Genomic DNA, 22,871 nt, shown 5'->3' with positions numbered 1-22,871 from the left:
AAAAAAAAAAAAAAAAAAAAGATCAAATTTGTCAGCCTTTTTGAGTGTAACATCTTTCACTACTTTAATTTTAGAACGTTTCCTTCTTGCAGAAATTTGATAAATATTTGCTTTTATTTTATCTTCCTTTTATATTTTGAATTTTATACTTCTTGAGTTCACTTGCTATGTGTTTGATGAAATGGTATGAGGTACAGATTATAAACAAAGTTGCCGAAGCCCATGACATGTCCCAGAATCATTTAGTGAATGATCTTTCTGTTTTCTTTGATTTGGGAAGTTTACTTTATCATATATTTTATTTTATGTTGTACTATTTTAAAACTTCATAGCAGTATAAAATTTTAATATTTGGATATGGTATATCTTTCTTCATAATTATTAATTTTCATTTTAAAAACATAGTTCTGGCCGGGCGGGGTGGCTCACGCCTGTAATCCCAGCACTTTGGGAGGCCAAGGCGGGAGGATCATGAGGGCAGGAGATCGAGACCATCCTGGCCAATATGGTGAAACCCTGTCTCTACCAAAAATACAAAAATTAGGTGGGCATGGTGGTGCGCGCCTGTAATCCCAGCTATGCGGAAGGTGAGGCAGGAGAATCGCTTGAACCCAGGAGGCGGAGGTTGCAGTGAGTCAAGATCACACTACTACACTCCAGCCTGGCGACAGAGTGAGACTCCGTCTCAAAACAAAACAAAACAAAACAAAACAAAACAAAACGAAACATAGATTGCCAGTTTATGCGTCCAAGTGTATGCATCCAAGTACATTAAGATTTTTTTTTTCTTTTTTGAGATGGAGTCTTGCTCTGTCACCTAGGCTAGAGTGCAGTGGCACCATCTTGGCTCACTGCAACCTCTACTTCCCGGGTTCAAGGGATTTTCCTGCCTCAGCCTCCTGAGTAGCTGGAATTACAGGTGCCCAACAACACGCTCAGATAATTTTTGAATTTTTAGTAGAGACGGGGTTTTGCCATGTTGGCTAGGCTTGTCTTGAACTCCTGACCTCAGGTGGTCCGCCTGCCTCAGCCTCCCAAAGTTCTGGGATTACAGGCATGAACCACTGCATGTGGTCTTAAGATCATTTTTTAAAGTTTAATAAGATGGTTTTTAAAATGCCAATTAGCCTATAAATCAGTTTGGGATGATTTAGCACCTTTAAATTATTCAGTTTTCCTTTCTAGGAATATGGTATAATTTTAGATTTTTTCTTTATGTAGGTCACAAAATATGACTGTTGTGAAGTAAATATCTTTTATTTTACATTATCTAGCTAGATATTGCCAGACATAAATAACAGTATCTGTAATAACAATATTTGTGCATATAATAATATTGCCAAGTATATAATGATAATATAATAACATCCACATCCATTGGCCTTGGGGTTTATTAAGAAACTGTCTAGTTTAATTTTCAAAACAAACTGAGGAAGTAGTCATTATATTTTCCATTTTACAAACAGGGGAACTAAAACCTACGGAGTTTAAGTAACTTGTACCAGTTTTCAACTTCTGAGTGACAGACCCAGGTCTCTGACCCCTGACTTCAAAGTCTGTGCTCTTAACAACACCAAACTGCAATATGAAAGCTATTGAATTTTATATTTTTAACTTATATTCCAATTGACTGGATTTTAGGATTTAGAGAAAAGTACATTAGAATTACAAATTTCAGATCAGCATTCTTTATTCCCTATTGCAGACTCATCAATAAATCCTCTATTGAATTTCAAAGAATACTCCAGAAACAAGAGCCCTCAAATGACTGTTAGTAGAATTTGTCAAGAGAAGCTTAGAAAGTCTTATTAATATTTTTGCATACATTATGTCCCTTAGCAAAAACTTTGTGATTTGGAAATTATATCACCTCTGCCTCCTGGAATTTCTTATATAAAAATAACTCCTAGAAATTCCTACTTAATTTTTTAAATGCATTAGATAACCATCACAATGATATGGTATTAATACACCTACTGTGGTCACAACAGGAAAAATAAGAGGGAAAGACAAGTCACTGTTCTTCAAAGGTCATTGAGAATCATACTTGTGAGCTGAAATTTCTCAACAACATGGCTCCATTGACTACATAATTTTAAAAAGTGATCCTTAAGAAATAGATGGTGACATATATGATAGTTTATGAATAATACTGTAGTATTTATTCAGGATGAAGAGTCCTTAAAAAATGGGGTCAGACCACCATATAATTTTCTTTTTCTTTTATTTTCTTTTTTTTTTTTTGAGACAGAATCTCGTTTTGTCACCCAGACTGGAGATAAGTGGCACAATTTTGGCTCGCTGCAACCTCTGTTTCCCGGGTTCAAGCGATTCTCCTGCCTCTCAGTCTCCAGGATAGCTGGGATTACAGGGACGTGCCACCACGCTAATTTTTTGCGTTTTTTGTAGAGATGGGGTTTCATCATGTTGGCCAGGCTGGTTTTGAACTCCTGACCTCAAGTGATCCACCTACCTCGGCCTTCCCAAGTGCTAGGATTACAGGCATGAGCCACCACACCCGGTCCAGATCATATAATTTTCTCATAAAACTGTACATTATCAGAGATACTTCATAGAAAGGAGGAAAATGGCTCTGTCTCACAAAATTAAGTCTTCTGACTCTCTTTGGTGTTCTGATGGTGCCTGTTCATTAGGGCTGCAAGAATCACCCTTCTTGTTTTTCTGCATCGTTTACTTGCTCATGCAAGTAGTAAAAAACAAACTGAAACCAAAACGTACACTACCAAGTTTTGTGTTTCTTCACCGGAGCCACAAGTATGGATTATTTTTACTGAGATGATGAACTCTTTCTTCTAAACCCAGTTATCTGGACATGTGTATATCTTGCCTAAAGCTGAGCTTTTGTGATTTTGAAGAGGTTCACTGGAAACCAGTCTTGCAAATTATTTCCATATTAATTCTTACTAACAAAACATACAAACACCATTTTCCTTAACATCCTGCATTTTTGATCGCAGTAACATTGGGACTGGCAGGTATAAGGTCAGAGGCCATGCAGATGAGATGTTAACTTTGTTCCTTAACGTACTCTGTCTTTTCTTTTTGCATTTGGCTGTGTAGATTATGTAAGTGATTCTCATAGGAAAATTCCAGTGATGACTGAAAAGCAGCTTCCATACTAAAACTTGAATACTCTTAGGGAGATGGACTCCTTTCTAATCTACTGCAATCACAATTAAAAGGGTCTAATTCACCAAAACAATGAAGGAGTTGGTTCCAAACCCTAGGACATAGGGTCTTATGCTTAGAGTAACTGTAATCTGAAGTACTGTTTAGCATGATGAGAACCATCTAACTTAACACGAAGACCAAATAACCAGTATAGTATGCTGAGAAGTTAATTGTGAAATTCATAATATGCAGAGCTCCTATTTTGACATCTGAGAACTTTCCCAAAGGAATCTTGGATTCTCCTAAACCAATGCTTTTTAAACTTTACTGCGCATACAAATCACCTGGAATGAATATTCTTATTCTGTAGATCTGGATTAGGATCTGTAAACTAAAAATAAAGTCCTAAGCCCCCTCACCGACTGAATGGACCCCCTTGTGTCCAAGAGGATCCCAGAAGAACCTTAAAACTGAGTTCCTGGCCATGACAGGATGGGACGTCAGACACACCTCATTATACCCTCCCTCTTTTGTGGTTTAGACACAAAAACTGACCAAGATCAATGCTAAAGTAGAGATCATAAGACTTACAGAACAGAGTCTTGTTGGCAATAAGATCCCAGATTATAAACAGGACCAAAGGCCATGCCAGTCAAGGGTTAAGTCATACTCCCCTAAACTTAAACTGTGTTCTAACTGCCACAAGGTTTTTCTTTTTATTTGGCAACTAAGCAAGCACTGACCTAAAGATAAGCAATGTTAAAACAATTACAGCTCATTCAGTTCACAGACACGAACGGAACCCCTGTTCCATCAGCCATAACTACAGCTTTGATTGGACAAGAGACTGGTTTCAGTAACTTTCTCCTCATAAGAGGACCACTGACCATGGACTGGCTCTCGCCAGTTTACAGAGACTGCACGCTCACATGCTTTTGTCCCAAAAAGACTTTTATTTTTTTCTTTTGAGACAGAGCATCACTCTGTCACCCAGGCTGGAGTACAGTGGTGCGATCTCAGCTCACTGCAACTTCCACCTCCTGGGTTCAAGTGATTTTGTGCCCCAGCTTCCCAGGCATCCAAGAATACAGGTGCCCACCACCACACCCGGCTAATTTTTTGTATTTTTAGTAGAGACAGGGTTTTTCCATGTTTGCCAGACTGGTCTCAGACTCTTGACCTCAGGTGATCCACCCACCTTGGCCTCCCAAAGTGCTGGGATTACAGGCGTGAGCCACCATGCTCGGCCTGAAAAGGCATTTTTACATATAGGGCCTAATTGTAATATATTTAAGTGTTAAGTCTCCACCACAAAGTGAACATGGGTGGTACGTTACGTGTATGTTTGTTCAATTCTTTAGGACCACCTTCATGAATATTCACAGCTCCTCCTGTAACCAGTTGAGCATGTATGTTTAGCCAAACTCTTCAGCATAAAGCTCCTACCCCAACCCCTCCTCCTTCAACGTGCCTGTCTCTGGTCTTGGCTAGAGGCATACCTCCTAGTCTGCAGGAGGGCCACCTTGCAGGCTGTAACTCTTTATAAGAAATAGTCTCCTCCTCTCCTTTTCTAAAATTATAAAAATTATGTTATTTTTTAAAAGTTTTCTGATATTATGAGTGATTCATATCATTGATGACACTGCTTGTTTGTGGACCTCATTTTAGTAAGTGAAGTCTTGACCAAAAAGATCCCAGCTGACTTTTAGACAGCCCACTGCAAAGTCAGTCATGGCTCCCTGAATATTTCAATACTGTCTACTGCTCTTTATATATTAAATAATTTGGGAGTGAGGTTTTATAATTCCATAGAACTTTTACATTGATTAAAACGTCCTTGCAGCTTGTAATGGAAAAAGTCCATCAGGGGTATTAGAAATATTCCTTCAAAATGTAACAAAAATATCCTTCAAAAGTAACTCTTTCAAATCTTGGAAACATTGCAAGAAAGTGGCCTTCACCTGGGATCCTTGAAATAGTGGATATTTCTTTCTTTTCTTTTCTTTTATTTAGCTTTCCCCATAGTAAACTGGCACACTGCTCTTTGATGTTCAACTAACATTGCACCCTTGACCATTGACTTTTGTAGAAAATCTTGGCTGGTTTTGTGAGAAAATATAGTTTTCCTGGGGCATTGGTAGGAAAATATGAAAATAAAGGCACAGAGACAGATACCATGATTATGACACTGAAGTACAAGTGAGACAGGTTTGCTGGGGACACTAATAGTTCAGCGAGCACCAAGGCTGCTGTGCAAAGGCATCTCCTATGACGGCTATTACTTTCTGATAACACTCTGCACTAACCACACCATACTTGGTGATCATCCTGTAGAAGTAAGTACTCAATACCTTGACTCCTTGACCAAATAGGAATAGTAGTCAGGTGATCATGAAGCTAACTCTATAAGATAATGTCTAGTTGGTGGCAGACATGATTGGTGAGGTCAAAATCAGGAAGCAGTGATCTTTTTCTTCTTTTCATTTTAATCTCTGTGGTGGTTGGATTTTTATCTGGTTGTGATAAATAAGAGAGGAAAAAAGGATCTGAAGCTCTCATTATACATATATATCTACCTAAGCAGAGGATTACATTAGGAAAAAATCCAGGAGTGGCTTAGTAAACTCTATGGCTGGCCAAACTTTCCATTCCAGTAGACAGTCAGAATTTATTCTTTCTGATACGGGCTCCAGTTTCTTTCCTTCAGTTCCAGTTTCTACTTTTTCCTGTTACCAGCAGCTGCAAAAGTCCAGCCTTTCCTCTTGACTTCTTTAATTCTCCTCCTTTCATCTAAATATTGCTTCAAATTATTTATTTATATGCATGAAACTTAACAGCAAACTCATGGTCATGACATCTTGTTAATAACTTTTTCTTACCATGGAAGTAATTGAGATAGAGAACTTGGAAAATGCAGAACTGTAGAAAACAAGAAAAATTTTTTTTGGTCCATAATTCTTACTAATCAAAAAAATCACTATTAAGATTTTAACGTATTTCCTCATGTTTTCTCTTACTATGCATTTAAAATTTGTTTTAATCAAGGAAACATTAAAACACAGAAAAAATTAAATGATACAAATATGTCTGTGTAAAACTCTCCTTACCCCACAGATAATCATTTTGTCAGTAGCCCACTGAATGTTTTTAAGGAATTCTTATTTGTTTGTTTGTGACGGTTACTCTTTAATCTAAAATAATGTATTTCAATTTTATTTTTTAACTTACTAATTTTAGACAGTATCTATTAACTCACTGTTATAAAAGATGAGGAGATTAGGATACTTATAGGTATTCCCCACCTTCCTCCTCCCTGATTTTGTTATTTTAAAACAGTTGTTAGGCTTGCTTGGAACATCTATTTAACCCTACTACATACCTCAGCTATATGGTATAGCCTATTGCTCCTAGGTTACCAACTTGTTAAGCACGTTACTATACTGAATACTTAGGCTACCAACTTGTTAAGCGTGTTACTATACTGAATAGTGTAGGCAATTGTAACACAGTGGTAAGCATTTGTGTATCTCAACATATCTAAACATAGAACACGTAGAGTAAAAATATGATATGAAAGATAAAAAATGTTACACCTCCATTACAATCTTATGGGACCAATGTTGACTATGTGATGCATTGACCAAAACATCATTACATGTTTACATTGGTGACAGCCTCATCTTGAACTGGCTTTTGCAAATGTTGCCTCTGAACTTGAATTTCTCTGGGCCTCTTTTGAAAAATGTTCCTCTTACCTATGAAATTTTGGGCTGTAAGTTTTTATTTCTTCGTTTGCTCCCTTAGTCTGATTTTATTTAGTTTGTACTTTCCAGAATTTCCTTGAACTTGTTGTGAACTGCTGTCTTCATTCCATGCCCCTCATTCTTAATGTTGTGTTTTTAAACTTTACAAATGCTTTTTATTTGTTTCATGGCGTTTCTGTCATTTCATGGAGACTTTGTGGAAACAGAGGATTAGAAATGTGTTCCAGTTGGCCGGGCGGCGGTGGCTGCAAGCCTGTAAGCCAGCACTTTGGGAGCGAGACGGACGGATCACGAGGTCAGGACATCGAGACCATCCTGGCTAACCCCGTGAAACCCTGTCTCTACTAAAAAAATACAAAAAAACCTAGCCAGGCGAGGTGGCGCGCACTGTAGTTCCCAGCTACTCGGGGGCTGAGGCAGGAGATGGCGTGGAATCCGGAGGCGGGGCTTGCAGTGAGCTGAGATCCGGCCACTGCACTCCAGCCCTGGGCGACAGAGCGAGATCCGTTTCAAAAAAAAAAAAAAAAAAAAAAAAAGAAATAAAGAAATGTGTTGTTTAACCGTTTGGTGACACTACAATAATTTCCTCTATATGGCATTGCTTGGTTTCAGTCATTTTGTTATAAGCTTGATATCTTATTCATTGGATTAATTTATATCTTAATAACAAAGCCATAGGATCATATTGATATTGGTTCTGATGCCAGGGACCTGAAACTCCCTCATCCCCTTCATCTTTGTTTTCTGTAGGCCCTGCCTTTTTTCATTGTTTCCCCTATTAGATCCAGACTTGCTCTAACCATCTACTTACGTGGTTTCCATAAACCACTGTGCAAAAGCTGACGATGAGGAATAATTATGTCCCACCCCTAGTTTTTACTACCTTCACTTACTTATATTTAAAAAATATTTATTTAGTGGCTATCCAGCATTGGACCCTGTTCTAGGTGCTAGACATATGGTAGAGAATGAAAAAGAATTCCTGTCCTTGTGGTACCTACATTCTAGAAGGCAAGGACATGTTATTTCCTGTAGTACTACAGCCCTCAGCTCTGAACAAATTGGCAAACACTAGAAGGATAAAACATGCAGTGCTGCCAGCTTAGTAAACACACATAATCAAAACTCCCGCTGGTTGAGCAATACCTCAAACTTTCTCCTAATGAAAAACTAAGTAGTCAGAATCTCTTTGTCCAATGATCAGTCGATGTTTAATAATGAAAATAATAATCACATTTAAGGGAACAAATACTTTAAATCTTAAAATTTAAAAATAACACCAGTGTCCTATAATATAATAAAGATTAAAACATTTGGCATATATATAATGGAAATATAAAACTATTATAAATGATACTTATGAAGTTTTTTTAAGATGATAAAATTGTTAATTAGTAAATGAAAATTCATGACACAAAATTATGTATGGCTGGGAGCAGTGGCTCAGACCTATAATCCCAGCACTTTGGGAGGCTGAGGCAGGAGGATAGCTTGAGCTCAAGAGTTTGAGGCCAGCCTAGGCAACATAGTGAGACCTCATCTCTACAAAAAATTAACAGAAAATATTAGCCAGGTGTGGTGGTGCACACCTGGTCCCAGCTACTTGAGACACTGGGGTGGAAGGATTGCTTGAGCCTAGGAAGTTAAGGCTGCAGTGAGCTGTGATTGTGCCCTTGCACTCCAGCCTGGGCAACAGGGTAAGACTTTGTCTCAAAAAATTATTATTATTATGTATATAGTTGGACTATATATGTTAATTCAGCAGTCTCAGCTTCTTAGGGTATTAACAAAAATTACATTTTTCCCCCCTAATCACTGCTTTCAACTATGCATAGGGGAACTCCAGAGTCTCATCATTGAAACATTTCGGACACATTCTATAATATTCTGATTACTTTCAGTGTTTGAAGTATAGTCCAGTTTTAAAACTTCAGTCTAATCTCTAATTCAACCTCTTTTCTTTCCACCACAATGGACTGATGTTGGGGAGCAGTCTCTGGTGGAGGGAGAGGGAATAGATCCAGCTTCTTATGCAAACGGCCCTTGGATCGGGGTAGGGAGGCAACAAGGGCCTCACTCCGGTTCAGCATATTCAGGTCAGATGCCAGTGCATCAAGGCTTGAGATGTTCTCCAGACAGGTCAAGTGTGGTGGGTGCCCTTGGGCAATGCTCAGCGTTACCCAGCACCCCTCTGTCGCTGTGAGGAAAAGAAAGACTTCCCTCAAGTCTACCAGTAGTGTACCTCCCAGCTTCATCTCTGGGTTGCGCTCTTTACCACCCAGCAGCCTCCTGGGGTGGATCATGCTCCTCTGCTTCTCCTCTAACTCATGGAACCATAAAACCTCAGTGGTCCTTGCCATGTCCTTTAAGGTCATAGAGAACCAGACTGTGGGCAGTCTAGTCTTAGCCTCTTCTCAGGCATACTATGTCTTTAAGCCTTAAGGCAGTGGTTTTGCTACACCCATCTTCAGAAATTTCTAGACTAGAAACAGGGAATAGTCTCTATGGATGCCTCATGAACAATGGGAAACTCTCCCAAGAACTGTCTCAAATGCTTTAGTCCAATGGTAGCACAAAATTACAAAACAGTTTCAACTTAGGCTGGGCGCAGTGGCTCACGCCTGTGGTCCCAGCACTTTGGGAGGCTGAGGCGGGTGGATAATGAGGTCAGAAGTTCGAGACCAGCCTGGCCAAGATGGTGAAACCCTGCCTCTACTAAAAATACAAAAAATTAGCTGGGCGTGGTGGCGCGTGCCTGTAATCCCAGCTACTCAGGAGGCTGAGGCAGTGAACCCAGCTGGAGGCTGCAGTGAGCTGAGATCATTGTACTCCAGCCTGGCGACAGAGCAAGACTCTATCTCAAGAAAAAAAAAAAAAAAAAAGGAGTTGCTAGTTAGCGGGCCTCAGGAAGGGAGATGCCAATCTCCTCTTCTTCAAAGCACCCTATGAATTGCTATGAATTATTTTCTTGGACTTCCTACTCTCAGCCCCATCCACTCTCTCCTTGGGAGAACGAAAACCCTCTCCAAGAAGCCAAATATGGTTTCTTCCCTTCTTTCCCATACACACACCTCTCTTACGGTGAAGTAAAAGTGAAGAGAGGAGTTTCCTAGGGTGATGGTTGCTGGCAGTACGGTTGGTCATACACTTTTTAATAAGCCCTGGTGGGAGGTTTTGACTCCTAATTATTTATGGCTCCTTAGAGAATGTTCTCAGCTTTGGGCAGTAGCCACAATTCTGAGGCAGCAGGAAAAACCCCACTAAGCAGGAAGTGGGAGAAAGAAGACTGAAGACACTTTCAAGCTTAATCATTTTTACCCCCTTATTTGTATTATCTGGAAAAAAAAGTTTTTAATTCATCCAAATATTATGGTTTTCCTAAATATCTTTGGCAACATCATAGTGTCATAATGTTAGGGTCTACCTGGGTTCTATTCCCAATAATTAATTTTTGTGTTATGGATTAGACCAAGGCACGTGAAATTGCTACCCTGTTCTTCCTTCCCTGTTGCCTGGTCCAGATATCATGATCTCAACTCTACTTGTTTCACTTGTACTATTGATTACGGTTTTTTTTTTTTTTTAATGTAAGGAAATTTTACATCCCTGGAAAGTCAGTGTTATTTATAATATAAATTTATATGAAAGTTGAGAAAATGGAAACATTTTAACTAGAAGCTATTGCTTACCAAGGTTGTATGCAGTCTGCCCTTTGTTGTTGTTGTTTATTAAAAAAAACAATGACAGCACGTTAGCAAGGTGCTAAGACTACCATCAGGCTTAGGTTTTCTCTTTCCTAAATGCAGAAAGATTTGAAGTCAATGTTATTTAATAATTTCAAGTATCACTAGTGTTAAGTGGCCAGCGTTTTGGATGACACAACTTTGTCAATGTTTTACAGTTTCCATTGTTTTCCCTAGTATTGTGCAGGTCCTCCATGCTTTATTTAGCCTAATAGTTACTTATGTACATGTAGTGAGAGGGAACTAAACATCTTTTAGTTTCTTTTCTGTTGGAATCTTATTTCTGAAATTATCTTTCTATTAATTATGAAGACAAAATTTTCAGGTGATAAGATCAAAGATTATTTGAATTTACCAAGGCATAATAATGGTTAAAGAAAAAAAAGAAAAGAAAGGGTAAAAACATAAATATATTAATTCCTCTTTAATAATTCAAGATTTCAGTGATCTGAAAGTATTGGGAAAAGTCACCTGAGTAATAAAGCATGCATCATTTGACTGGATTAAAGTTCAAATCACTGAAAAGCAGCTTATTTTTCATCCGTCACCATGGATACAAAAGGACAGCTGAAGTACGGGCATCTGACATCGCAAGCATGCCCAAACAGGCCTGCAGGGGAGTTGCAGCAGCGCCACAAAGGACAAAAAGAAAAGCGGCCAGGGAAGGGGAGGAACTCGCAAAGGGAAACAGGTCATTGTTAAGATGACGAGTCAGAAGTTCAGTTGGGAAGATTAAATACAGGGAGACATGAGGCCAGCTGAGAAGCTTGAGGACTTCAGCATTTGTTTACACTGACCTTTCAGTACCCTTCCTAGCCAGAAATAGAACTAGAGGGAGACCGAGACACTGTATCAGATGAGTTGCTACTCAAGCAGTAGTTTCTGTAGCTTCTTCTATTTTCTCCTTATTTTATGCTTGGGCTTTAATTTTAAATAATTTAAAACATTTAAAATTTTAAACATTTAAAAATAAAGTTTTAGACATTTATTTGCCTGGCTCATCTAATGTTAAAAATAATCCCTAAAGTAGCTGAATACTCCAAATAACAGCTTAAAGAATCAAAGGAACCAGTATGTGCTGCACAACAGGAAATGGTAAATATTGAGAAAAATTGCTATTTTAGGTGTTGTTACTCATGAAGAGACACAATTTCTAATTTGGTTTATTTTTGATTTTTACTAACTTAAATTTTTTTTCTTATCAAAATGCAGCACATCTATTCTCAGGTTGCTGGGTAGTACATAAAGACCCAGACAGGAATGCTGGGTGCGGAGGTGTGCTGGTAAAGGTTTAACAAGCGGCTCTGGGGAGGCTATGATTTGCAGCATTTGTTGGTTTCCGTGGTGTAAATATTTTCACCATGGTTGATTTTGAGCTACCAGGGTGACATCAATTGGCTTGCAAAATTTCTGAAAATGTAACAATTGGCTTTTGCAAGCTGGAACCAGCTGGCTCCAGCACAGCAGTGATTATTCCAGCTCTGACACCAGCTTGGGGTGGGATTTTAAGCACCTCACTGGGCCTCGGTTTCCTTATTGGATGAAAGGGTTGGAGCTGGGCTTAATCTTTGGTTGTTAAAACTCCATTGGAGGCCGGGCGCGGTGGCTCAAGCCTGTAATCCCAGCACTTTGGGAGGCCGAGACGGGCGGATCACGAGGTCAGGAGATCGAGACCATCCTGGCTAACACGGTGAAACCCCGTCTCTACTAAAATACAAAAAACTAGCCGGGCGAGGTGGCGGGCGCCTGTAGTCCCAGCTACTCCGGAGGCTGAGGCAGGAGAATGGCGTAAACCCGGGAGGCGGAGCTTGCAGTGAGCTGAGATTCGGCCACTGCACTCCAGCCTGGGCGACAGAGCGAGACTCCGTCTCAACAACAACAAAAAACAAAACAAAACAAAAAAAACTCCATTGGCTTGCTCTAGTTGTAAGGCGGTCCAACCCGCTTGATTTTGTCGTCGTCGTTGCTCTGTTTTATTTTAGGCTTTTAGCAGCCTGAAAAGCCATGGTTTTTAGTTTCTGTCTCTAGTGTTAGGCAGAAGAGGGATGAGGAAGGGGCTTTACTGGCCAAAACAGAAACAGGAACCGAGAACCCATGACTGTATTCTATCCCCTGGACACCCTTGCAGAGTGATTTGAAAGAGGATTCTTGGGGGCCACTTATGGAAGAGAGTATTTGAGAGATGCTGAGTTGTTAGGGTTCTTAATTCCTCGTAGACACTTCAACTTTGCAGGGCAATTCTGATTTTAAGTAGCAGTTTTGTTTTATATTTCTTTAAAAGGTACTGTTTGAAAAGAAGGGTCTCTTAGTAAGGAAAAAACGACATCAGAAGACAACTTGAATAATTGATCATAAAGGCCCTCTTATATTTATAAATAACTGATGATTCTATGAAACTAACAATGTGAATCAAACACCAATATACTGATGTCTGTAGAGTACTTGAAGTGTTTGTCAGAGGCTCCTCAGATGATGCCTTTGTGTGTGTATGTGTGCAGACTACACAGATTGTAATCCACTTGTGCCCCTCACCTCCCTGCTGCTATGCCTCCTTCAACAGAGACAGTTACTATGTTTTAAATATGCTTCTTATGTTTTTAATATGGGGTTTCCATATAAGATTTTACTTGAGAAAGGGTTCTGCTGCAGAAAGTGGGTGGGGGATTAAAGACAACTGACTGATGCCATTTAACAAATCCATAAACCAAACTTTAAGAAAGAATGCCTTATCCTGTGTTTCACAACTAGTAAGAGGCAGAGCCATGTATGGAATTAAGGACTCTGGGTTTCCAGACCAGCAATATTTTCTTTTTTAGAAGCTCGCTACCTGGGACCATTACTTTCTATTATATACCTCTGGGTAAATAATCTAATCCTGTGCTGTCCAAGAGGTTAGCTACAACCTACAAGTGACTACTGAGTACTTGAAATGTGGCTGGCCTGAAATGAAATGTGTTGTAACTGCAAAATATATACTAGGTGTCAAAATCTTAGTATAAAAAAAGGTGAAATATCTCATCGATGACTTTAAAATATTGATTTCAAGTTGAAATAATTTGGATATTAAATATTAAATAAAACTAATCTTACTTTTTAAAAACTTTTTTTTTATTTATTTATTTTTGAGACAGAGTCTTGCTCTGTCGCCCAGGCTAGAGTGCAGTGGCACGATCTCTGCTCTCTGCAAGCTCTGCCTCCTGGGTTCATGCCATTCTCCTGCCTCAGCCTCCTGAGTAGCTGGGACTACAGGCGCCTGCCACCACACCCAGCTAATTTTTTGTATTTTTTAGTAGAGATGGGGTTTCACCGTGTTAGCCAGGATGGTCTCAATCTCCTGACCTCATGATCCGCCCGCCTCAGCCTCCCAAAGTGCTGGGATTATAGGCATGAGCCACCGCGCCTGGCCTAAAAACTTATTTTAAGGTGACTACTAGAGAATCTAAAATTAAGTGGGTGGATCACATTCTATTTCTATTAAGACAAATCTGATTTATCCTCAGGGTCAGTTTCCTCATCTATATTCTATTTCTCAGGGCTGTTTAAGATCACAAGGTCGAGCTGGGCGCGGTGGCTCACGCCTGTAATCCCAGCACTTTGGGAGGCTGAGGCGGGCGGATCACAAGGTCAGGAGATCGAGACCATCCTGGCTAACATGGTGAAACCCTGTCTCTACTAAAAATACAAAAAATTAGCCGGGCGCGGTGGCGGGCGCCTGTAGTCCCAGCTACTCAGGAGGCTGAGGCAGGAGAATGGCATGGGTCCGGGAGGCAGAGCTTGCAGTGAGCCGAGATTGTGGATCGCGCCACTGCACTCCAGCCTGGGCGACAGAGCGAGACTCCGTCTCAAAAAAAAAAAAAAAAAAAAAAAGACCACAAGGTCATCTTCATGAAAGTACTCTGTAGAGTGCCAGGCAAATATAAGACCTTATTTCAACACATTTTAATTCTTGTGTGGTCATCAACTGTTAGTTGTTCTCTGTAAGATGGTAAAAGTTTTGTGGAGGATTTTTTTTCTTTTGCTGTTGCTTATATGGGTTTTTTGGGGGTAGGAGGAGAAGGAGGAGACAAAGTAATAGTGTACGTTGCAAACATAATAACAAGCACATTCATTTAGTCTCCTCTTTTATATTCAGTGAGTAAAAGACATATTAGACTAGAGCCAATTGTTGCCTGACAGGAACAGAGACATTGAGAAGGAACTTTTCCTAATGTCCACCTTCCAACCTCTCCCTAAGTGCCCCATTTTAGCAGAACCTACTGATAAGCCAACCAGCAAGGGTGTCTGGGAAATGCAGTTTGTTGAGTCCTAGCTCCTGCACCTTAAAGTAGAATATAGTGGCTCACGCCTGTAATCCCAGCACTTTGGGAGGCCAAGGTGGGTGGATCACCTAAGGTCAGGAGTTCGAGACCAGCCTGATCAACATGCTGAAACCCTGTCTCTACTAAAAACACAATATTAGCTGGATGTGGTGGTGCATGCCTGTAATCCCAGCTATTTGGGAGGCTGAGGCAGAAGAATCGCTTGAACCCAGGAGGCGGAGGTTGCATTGCAGTGAGCTGAGATTGCATCATTGCACTCCAGCCTGGGCAACAAGAGCGAAACTCTTTCTCAAAATAAATAAATAAAAAAGTAGAATATAGAAAGCCAGGCTAGGATCTGAGAAACAAAAGGCATATAACTGGCACAATTCCAGTTCAACTTTGCCACTGGTGTAAGTGGTGGTACTCAGTGACTTCACAGTGGCCACCAGCAGGAGTTGCTTGGTCCTGGAGAGAAGAGGGATAGACTGTTGCCTGGCAGAGCAGTGGTCCTGGTATCTTGCCTAGTGGGATGCCCAGTAGAGGTAGGTATGTGTTTGTAAGTATGAGACACTCTCTAGGAAGTCCCAGAAATTATTGGTGGGGAAGTCTTTGGAGGGGAGGGGTACTATAAAGCAGAAGCAGTCAAAAAGTAACAAAATTTGGTTAATCTCATCTGTATTTATAGACTGGGGAACTTATAATTACAAGAGCTTTTCTTAAACAAAATGAGAAAACAGGCCCACCAGACTGATCTATGAACCTATTTGAATAAAATTATTATCACTTTTGGGGACATCTATTAGCTTTGTCCAGTATTTCTTCTTCTAGTAACAGCATTCCAGTTTTCCTTTGGAGAATCGCCTCACTATTCTGAGCGAACATGAAAGATAAGGGGACTTTATCATATTCTTTCCCCAAGCAAACCCTTGGCCACAGTAATTACTACTAGTTTATATTCAGGTGTGGACAGTCAGAGTTAATACTAAGATTTCTGATGGACTAATCAGGAAAGAGATATTCTTTTTCCATTGGGGTTCCTAGGTAAATAGAATGTAAATCTGGAGCATGGTGGCCATACCTGGAAGGGAAAGCCTGCCTTAAATAAGACCAACACATAGAAAGTACATCCAAGAGACAGAGAAGAAAAAATTGTAATGATATTGAGCACTTGGATCCAACCATAAGTGGAGCTAGGTCTACTAGATTTTTCTGTTATACAAGCCAATGCATTCTTTTTTTTTTTTAAGTCATTAAAAAATTGAGGTAAAATTTACATACAGTGAAAAGCACATGTATTTTATACATTTTGATGAATTTTGAGAAAGGAAACTTTTTTTTTTTGAGATTCTCATTCTGCCACTCAGGCTGGAGTGCAGTGGTGTGATCTCAGCTCACTGCAACCTTCGCCTCCCAGGTTCAAGTGATTCTCCTGCCTCAGCCTCATGTGTAGCTGGGTCTACAGGCATGCACCACCACATCCGGCTAATTTTGGATTTTTAGTAGAGATGGGGGTCTCACCATGTTGGCCAGACTGGTGTCAAACTCCTGACCTCAAGTGATCTGCCTGCTTCGGCCTCCCAAAGTGCTGGCATTACAGGCATGAGCTACCATGCCCAGCCGGAAAATGTCTTTAACTACCATGTCAGTCAAAACAGCATATTCACATGACTCCAAAATTAACTTTCAGTCCCTTCCACTCGATCCCACCTCCATCCCCACAGTGAATAACTGTTCTAATTTTTTCCACTTTAGATGATTTTTGCCTGTTTTTGAATTAAAATTTCCAAGCAACATGACATAAAGAAGTTAGATATAAAATTTTTGCATTTTATGTATCACATTTCTGTAAATTATATAAAATTGTGACAGTGCTTTTCTTTTTTTTTGTAGAATGGTATGAAATAGACAACTGAACTTTAGCTAAGGATAATTATACTTACGTGCTTTCCAAAATACTATATATAGTATGTCCCCCCTTTACAAATTATGGTCATTGTAATTTCTCTGTCTACAGTTACGGAGTCTATTTATCTACCTTTACTTTTTTGAAACTTCTAACCATTCAAACTCGACACTAGTTTCCCCAAAGGAAGTGAGAATAATCCTACTAGTAAGCATTTGTAGGAGTATTTTAATTACATTATATCAGCTATATCATTGCCATATAGCATTAAAGAGGCCAATCGAAGTCCTACAGAAAATGAACATTCAGTTAGCAATACAGCAAATCTGGAGATATTGCACTATCAATGAAAGAAGCCCAGGAATATTAAAAATAAAACACCAAAGTGCTTAATGACCATTGCAGAATTTATTTCATAAGTAAAATCTTTAAAAACAAGAAAGAGTCTGATTTCTGTTAACTATAATTTCAAGTGGCAGAAATATAAATGTGGTTTGGTTAACTTTGTTTCCTTTATTTCTGAAAAGCAGAATCCTGTGTGGCAGTGAAATAAAATGTCAAATGGTACCTTAGAAAATTCTAGCCCTATCAAAAATAATATATAAAACCATATATCATAAAACTTTAAAACTGTTTTCTATTTTGGGGTAACCTTTTAAAATAGTAATTACTAGTTTTTCTGTAAATTTATAAATTTTCTGATCTTTTTTCAAGGTCAAACTGATACTGTTATTTTGAATATGAGGGGGTGACTTTATTTACACTGTAAGAATCCTGAGAATATGTTACACACAACTAGACAATTTTTTGGATTCTCCCAGCGTTTTAAATATTTTCTTGCTTACCAACAACTTCTTAACCTGTAGGTGAAACACACTGAATGCACTAAATCTGAAACCACGAAATTTGGAAGCACACCTAGGCTTGTACTATGGCATTACTACTTACTACTTTAGTATGTTAAGGTAGATATACTTCTTTGAATCTGCTTTCTCAAGTATAAACAATGAATAGCAATACCTGTCTGGAGTCATGAATGAAGATGGAATGAGATTATACTGCCTGGAGCATTCGGAGGGTTGAATAAATGGTGGTTTCATTCTCTGCTGTCCTTCAGCAATCCTGATTTGACGCTTCTGTGACAGACATTTGTTTGTCCACGTAAATACGGCATGTTTCCTGATTCTTCCTAGCATCTTCCTTTATAAGTAATCCACCCATACGTTTACATGTTAATTCTAACAGAGTCCATCAGTGAGCTATTTTAAGAGTGTCAGCAGAGATAGATTAAAGAATTGATGAAAAGTAATTCAGTGCAATTTAGGGATTACTCATCTTATTTTCACTAACAGATGACTGCCATCTTGTACAGATATATTTCGCATACAGAAATTTACGTTTAATCACAATATTGTTTGGGTGGGTTAGTCTGTAACTTGAAGTATAATGTATTGACAGGATAAAATGCAAGCTTTGAAACAGTGCAAAGGTGGAAAAACGAGGTTAAGCGAGAAGTAGGAATTACCAATCTTCATGGTTAGAAGATTCATTGGGAAGCATTTGCCTTCAAATATTAGATTCTCTACAGAATGGTGGTAAAGGCCAGTGAGCAATTAACCGCCAGAGTAAGTATTAAACCACCTTGATAATCAGATGGCTCGGAGCATTTAAAGCCCATCATGAAAGAGGATTTTTTTTCACCTTCCCTGTCTCCAGCAATTAACGCCATTTTTAAAAGAGAAAATATGTCACACATCAGCTCTCAATAGGCTACTGACATGCTCCTCAAAACGTTCCTTAAAAACAAAACAAAACAAAACTTGTGTGCAATATTTCAGATGCCATTCCACCCCAAACCTGTTCCAAAACCTAAAAATCACTTTCAAGCCAAACTCACGGCTCGTTGGTGATTCACGGCCAGGATCTCGAGGCAGGAACATTAGTGCACTCACCCCGTATCCTCCTGAATCAGCCATTTCGGTAAGAAGACCCAGAAGCACTTGCCGTTTGTTTGTAATTTGTTTACAATTTAAAAGCAAGTTATTTCCCAAAGGAAATCTAAGCAATTAAGTGTTTTACATTAAGCAGTCGCCAATTTTACAATTCATTTCATGAACCCACTTTGCCCTCCGCCCGCGTCCCTCCCAGAGCCCGCTACGCTCAGCAGTCAAGCCTTCGCACAGCACAACCCATAGGAGCCTGGCGCCCTCCGCGTTTTGCCCCAATTTCCCTACTTGGGGTCTCCGCTACAGCTAGAGCAGTCGGCCTTCTCCCGCACTTGCCGTCCCGCCTTCCAGTTCCACGGAAGCCAATAAAAAGGGCCGTCTGGAGACAGAGGCCAATGGGAGCTCGACTAGAGTCATCATGATTGGCTGCGGTCTCTTCGTAGTGCAGTCTAGGCCTCCGCCTCCGTTACCCTGGAGCCCAGGTTACCGCTGCTGCCACCCAGGATCCGCGGTCCTCGCCCCTGTGCTATCCCTGTGTTCAAACCTCCGGCAGCCCGGCAACCTCGGCACCCGCCCCGCAGCCTCTGCAGGAGCCAGGCACCCACTCTTTGGCGGCCAGACGCCGAGGCCCCAGATGGGAGTTCGGTCCTAAGAGGGAAGGCAAGAGGCGGGACGCCATCGGCTCTGTGGAAGAGCTGGCGGGTGGGAGGTGGGCTTTGAAGTGGGCGTGGAGATGGGGCGGAGGAGGTAGAGGTGCGAGGTGATGCTGGGGTGAAGCGTCTGGGAGTTGGCGAAGGGGCGTTCTTGGATGGGGGCCTGCGGGTGGTTCTTAAAGCAGGGAAGATGAAGGGATTAGGGACGGGGAGGATTTAGGGACCGCGAGGAGAAGGAAGACTTTGGAAAATGAGTAAAGAGCTCGGCTCCTGAGAGGGTCCCGAGGAAGGGAGGTTGACTGACACTGGGGGGACTGGGAAGTTAGGAGGAGAGGAGCTGGGAAGGGGTATTTACTTCCAGGGACCGGGAAGAGAAGGAAGGGAGCAGGCGGATCTAGAGAAGTGGTTAAGAGTTATTAAAACAAACAAAACGAAAACCTTGGAGGCCCTTGGAGACTCAAGACTAGAGAGGAGGGGCAGGGCCAAGGGCCAAGAAGGAAAAGGAGGCTTTGGTAGCTCTGGGATAATAATAGATGTGTTATTATTAGAGTGGAAAGCCGTACTTGTCCAGGCTGTGATATTTCTATACATCCTTCAGGGATGGGATGAGAGGAGTAAAGATGGTTAGCAAATAAAAGAAAAAAAAAGTGCCTTTTTGGCACACTCGAGTTGGAGTGGGTACTCAGATATAGTATGTTTACGTTAGATAGACCGTGGGGTAGTGTTTAACAGTGAAGAGCCCTGGTCCAGTTCATCTGATATAAACCCCTTTTTCGTTCACTTCGTTCTTTGGAAAGTATACTTGGGCACATACATATTTATGCCCTCCTTTATCTTCACGTTAATAACTTGCATTAGCGATGTCTTTGGAATCAGAAGTCATTTAAATTAGTTTTTGGGAGTGGCTATATGTTTTTTAGAATGGTAAAACCAGTGTTTCCAGTTCTTTACTCATTCCCTCTTTCTTTTGCGTGGTTATTTTAATCTATGTTTCTTTCCAGTTGTTCCACATTTAAATTCTATATTACCATTTTAAATATTTCACTTTGTGATTTCCTGCATGTTAGCTAGTATCTTTATCCAAATAAGTTATAGGAAATAATTGTTTGTTTTGATTCTCTAAGTTGACAAAGTATCATTTTAAATATCAAAAAGTAGTTTGTGACTTTGGAAAAGATATTTTTCTTCTTTTGTCAGTCACATCTCTTCCGTTAAACATATTGTAGAACTGTAATTCTGTAGGACACAATGGAAGCCCGTTAAAATAAAGATGCTACCCTTCTCTTGGGTTCTTCTTCTGCCTGTCATTCTTCAACTCCTTTGTGGGATCTTCTTCCTCTGCCCACTATATTTCATTATTGTTTTTCCCCATAATCCAGTCTTCTGTCTTCTTTTTTTTACTCTGTGTTCTTGGCTGTGTTCTTCCTCTCCTTTGGGTTACACTATTTGTGTTTTATTAACACTCTCCCAATGTTTTATTTCTGATCTGGAACTTTTGAGTTATTGTCAAACTTCTGTAGCTAATTTTTGGTATTTCCACATAAATTTCCCATTCATAGGCATCCCAAACTCAATATGTCCAATATTGAACCCATCACCTTTCCCTGCCAAAGCTGTCCTGCTTGAATACCACATTCTCCTAATTTTGCAAGCCCCAAACTTTGGAATTTACTCACGTTCTTCTCTGTTCTCATACTTCATAATTAATCTGTCACCAAGTGTAGCTTATCTTACTTGAAAAACATTTATGAATCAATTCTGTACTCTGTATCTCTTGTTATACTACCTTCAAAACACTATCTGTCAGTGATTATCGAGACCAGTTGATATTCTTCCTCCAGCTTTCTTGCCCTCCAATTCTTGGATTGGAGATGGATCTTTGCAAATGTCAGATCTGATAATATTAACCCTACTGAAGAGCCTTGGTTTCCAACCAACTTATTAATGACATAGAGATTCTTCTTGTGATATTATCTTCCACCCGATCCAGTCCCACTTATTATTACTTTAGCACTACTCCCCAGCCAATCCCACCCTTTTAAGCTAGCATTGTCCATTTGAAGTAGAATGTGAGGTATATCCATTTTTTCAGTAGACACAATAAAATACAGATGAAATTTTAATAGATTTTTTAAACCACATATATCCAAAATATTATTTTAGCATATGTCAATATAAGAAAGATTATAGACGAGCTATTTTATGGTCTGTTTTATGTACTAAGTTTTCAAAATTCCACATGTGTTTTACACTTACCGCATATGCCAATTCTGAATAGCTACATTTGAGGTGCTCAGAAGCTGCTGTGTTGGACAGCACAGTTGTAAAGTATTTGCTGTTTGGTGATATGCCATGCTTATCTAGTGCTTTTTACTTTTGCAGATGCTGCATCCTCTTATTGAAACAGGGTCGTACTTCACTGTCTTCTTTTTCTAACCTCATTTACTACCCCACTGTTCAAACACACACACTCGTGAAATTATAATTGTGCTTAACCTCTGCTAATACCGTAAGACTCAATTTAGGTATTATCTCCTCTAGAAACCTTCTCAAACTCCCTCTGTCCTCTAATCTTAGTTTTGAGTTTACTAAGCTTCCTCTGCTTCCTTTTATCATTAGTACTTTTAGACTGTCGTATTATTTTTTTCTCTCTCTTGGTTGGGAATTACTTAATGGTGAGGGATCAGTTGTATTTTACTCATTTTTGTATCTTCAGCTCCATCTATAATTCAGTGCCTGACACTTCGTAGGTGTTCAGTAAATGTCTTTCAAATTAATGAATGAGTGAACATTGTATGATGTTTTCATTTGACTGACTAAACTTTGGAAATATATACTGTACTTAAGATGCTTTAATTTGATCCATTGTTTAAAGTGTTTAAAATAAGCTGATTATATCTTACATTTTAAGTGTAGCATTTACTGTGACCTGATTGATCATATTTGATCGTACTTTAAATCTAAACTTTATTTTTTGGTTTTATTTATTTTTTGTTTTATTTTAACTAAAATAGTTTAGTTTTAAGCAAGATTATGCAGATAAGTAGCAGAATAAGGAAAATGTTTATAAATACGTGGGGACATGTATTAGAAGAGTGGAGAAACTTATTTCTCCTTTGTGGAAGAGAAACAGTTGTAGTTTTCTACAAAACTAACTGCTTCTCTTCAGCAAAGGAGAAAACCAAATGTAGCAATATGGTTTTACTTTTATCTCATCTATTTTGGGGAGGAGAAATGTCCTTATTTATATATTTCTCACTTAAATTTATTTCCATTTTATTTGCCTAGTTGTCTGTTGTGTGAACTCTTTTGCTGGCAGCAAAGGTAGCCAGTCAGCAATGTTTTATACAAAGAAGCTGAGCACAGGGATATGTCAGGAAATTAACAGTTTATTGATTTTTTTTTTTTTTTTTTTTTTTTTTTTTTTTT

The 22,871-nt window shown here is 39.5% G+C and overlaps 1 protein-coding gene and 1 long non-coding RNA gene across 3 annotated transcripts in view; one reads left to right on the top strand and one right to left on the bottom strand.

Moving 5' to 3' along the window:
- Nucleotides 1-5,640: 5,640 nt before the first annotated feature.
- On the bottom strand, nt 5,641-19,095 carry LOC108541264 (uncharacterized). The gene is made up of 3 exons (XR_001888919.1): nt 18,796-19,095; nt 17,864-17,979; nt 5,641-6,051 (listed from the first exon to the last, which is right to left on the bottom strand). It is a non-coding gene; the product is annotated as an uncharacterized LOC108541264 (long non-coding RNA).
- A 137-nt stretch (nt 19,096-19,232) lies between these two features.
- Nucleotides 19,233-22,871, top strand: part of LCA5 (lebercilin LCA5) — a 55,027-nt gene continuing 51,388 nt past the window's right edge. Inside the window, exon 1 of one of the 2 annotated variants that reach the window (XM_017890729.1) lies at nt 19,233-19,498. The gene's annotated coding sequence lies outside the window, so the exon portion shown is untranslated. The remainder of the gene's footprint in view (nt 19,499-22,871) is intronic. The other variant, XM_017890730.1, reaches the window with a different exon arrangement.

Source organism: Rhinopithecus bieti, unplaced genomic scaffold (genome assembly GCF_001698545.2).
Source record: "Rhinopithecus bieti isolate Rb0 unplaced genomic scaffold, ASM169854v2 scaffold_20307, whole genome shotgun sequence".
NCBI classification, from domain to species: domain Eukaryota; kingdom Metazoa; phylum Chordata; class Mammalia; order Primates; family Cercopithecidae; genus Rhinopithecus; species Rhinopithecus bieti.
This window is presented reverse-complemented; position numbering and strand designations above follow the sequence as displayed.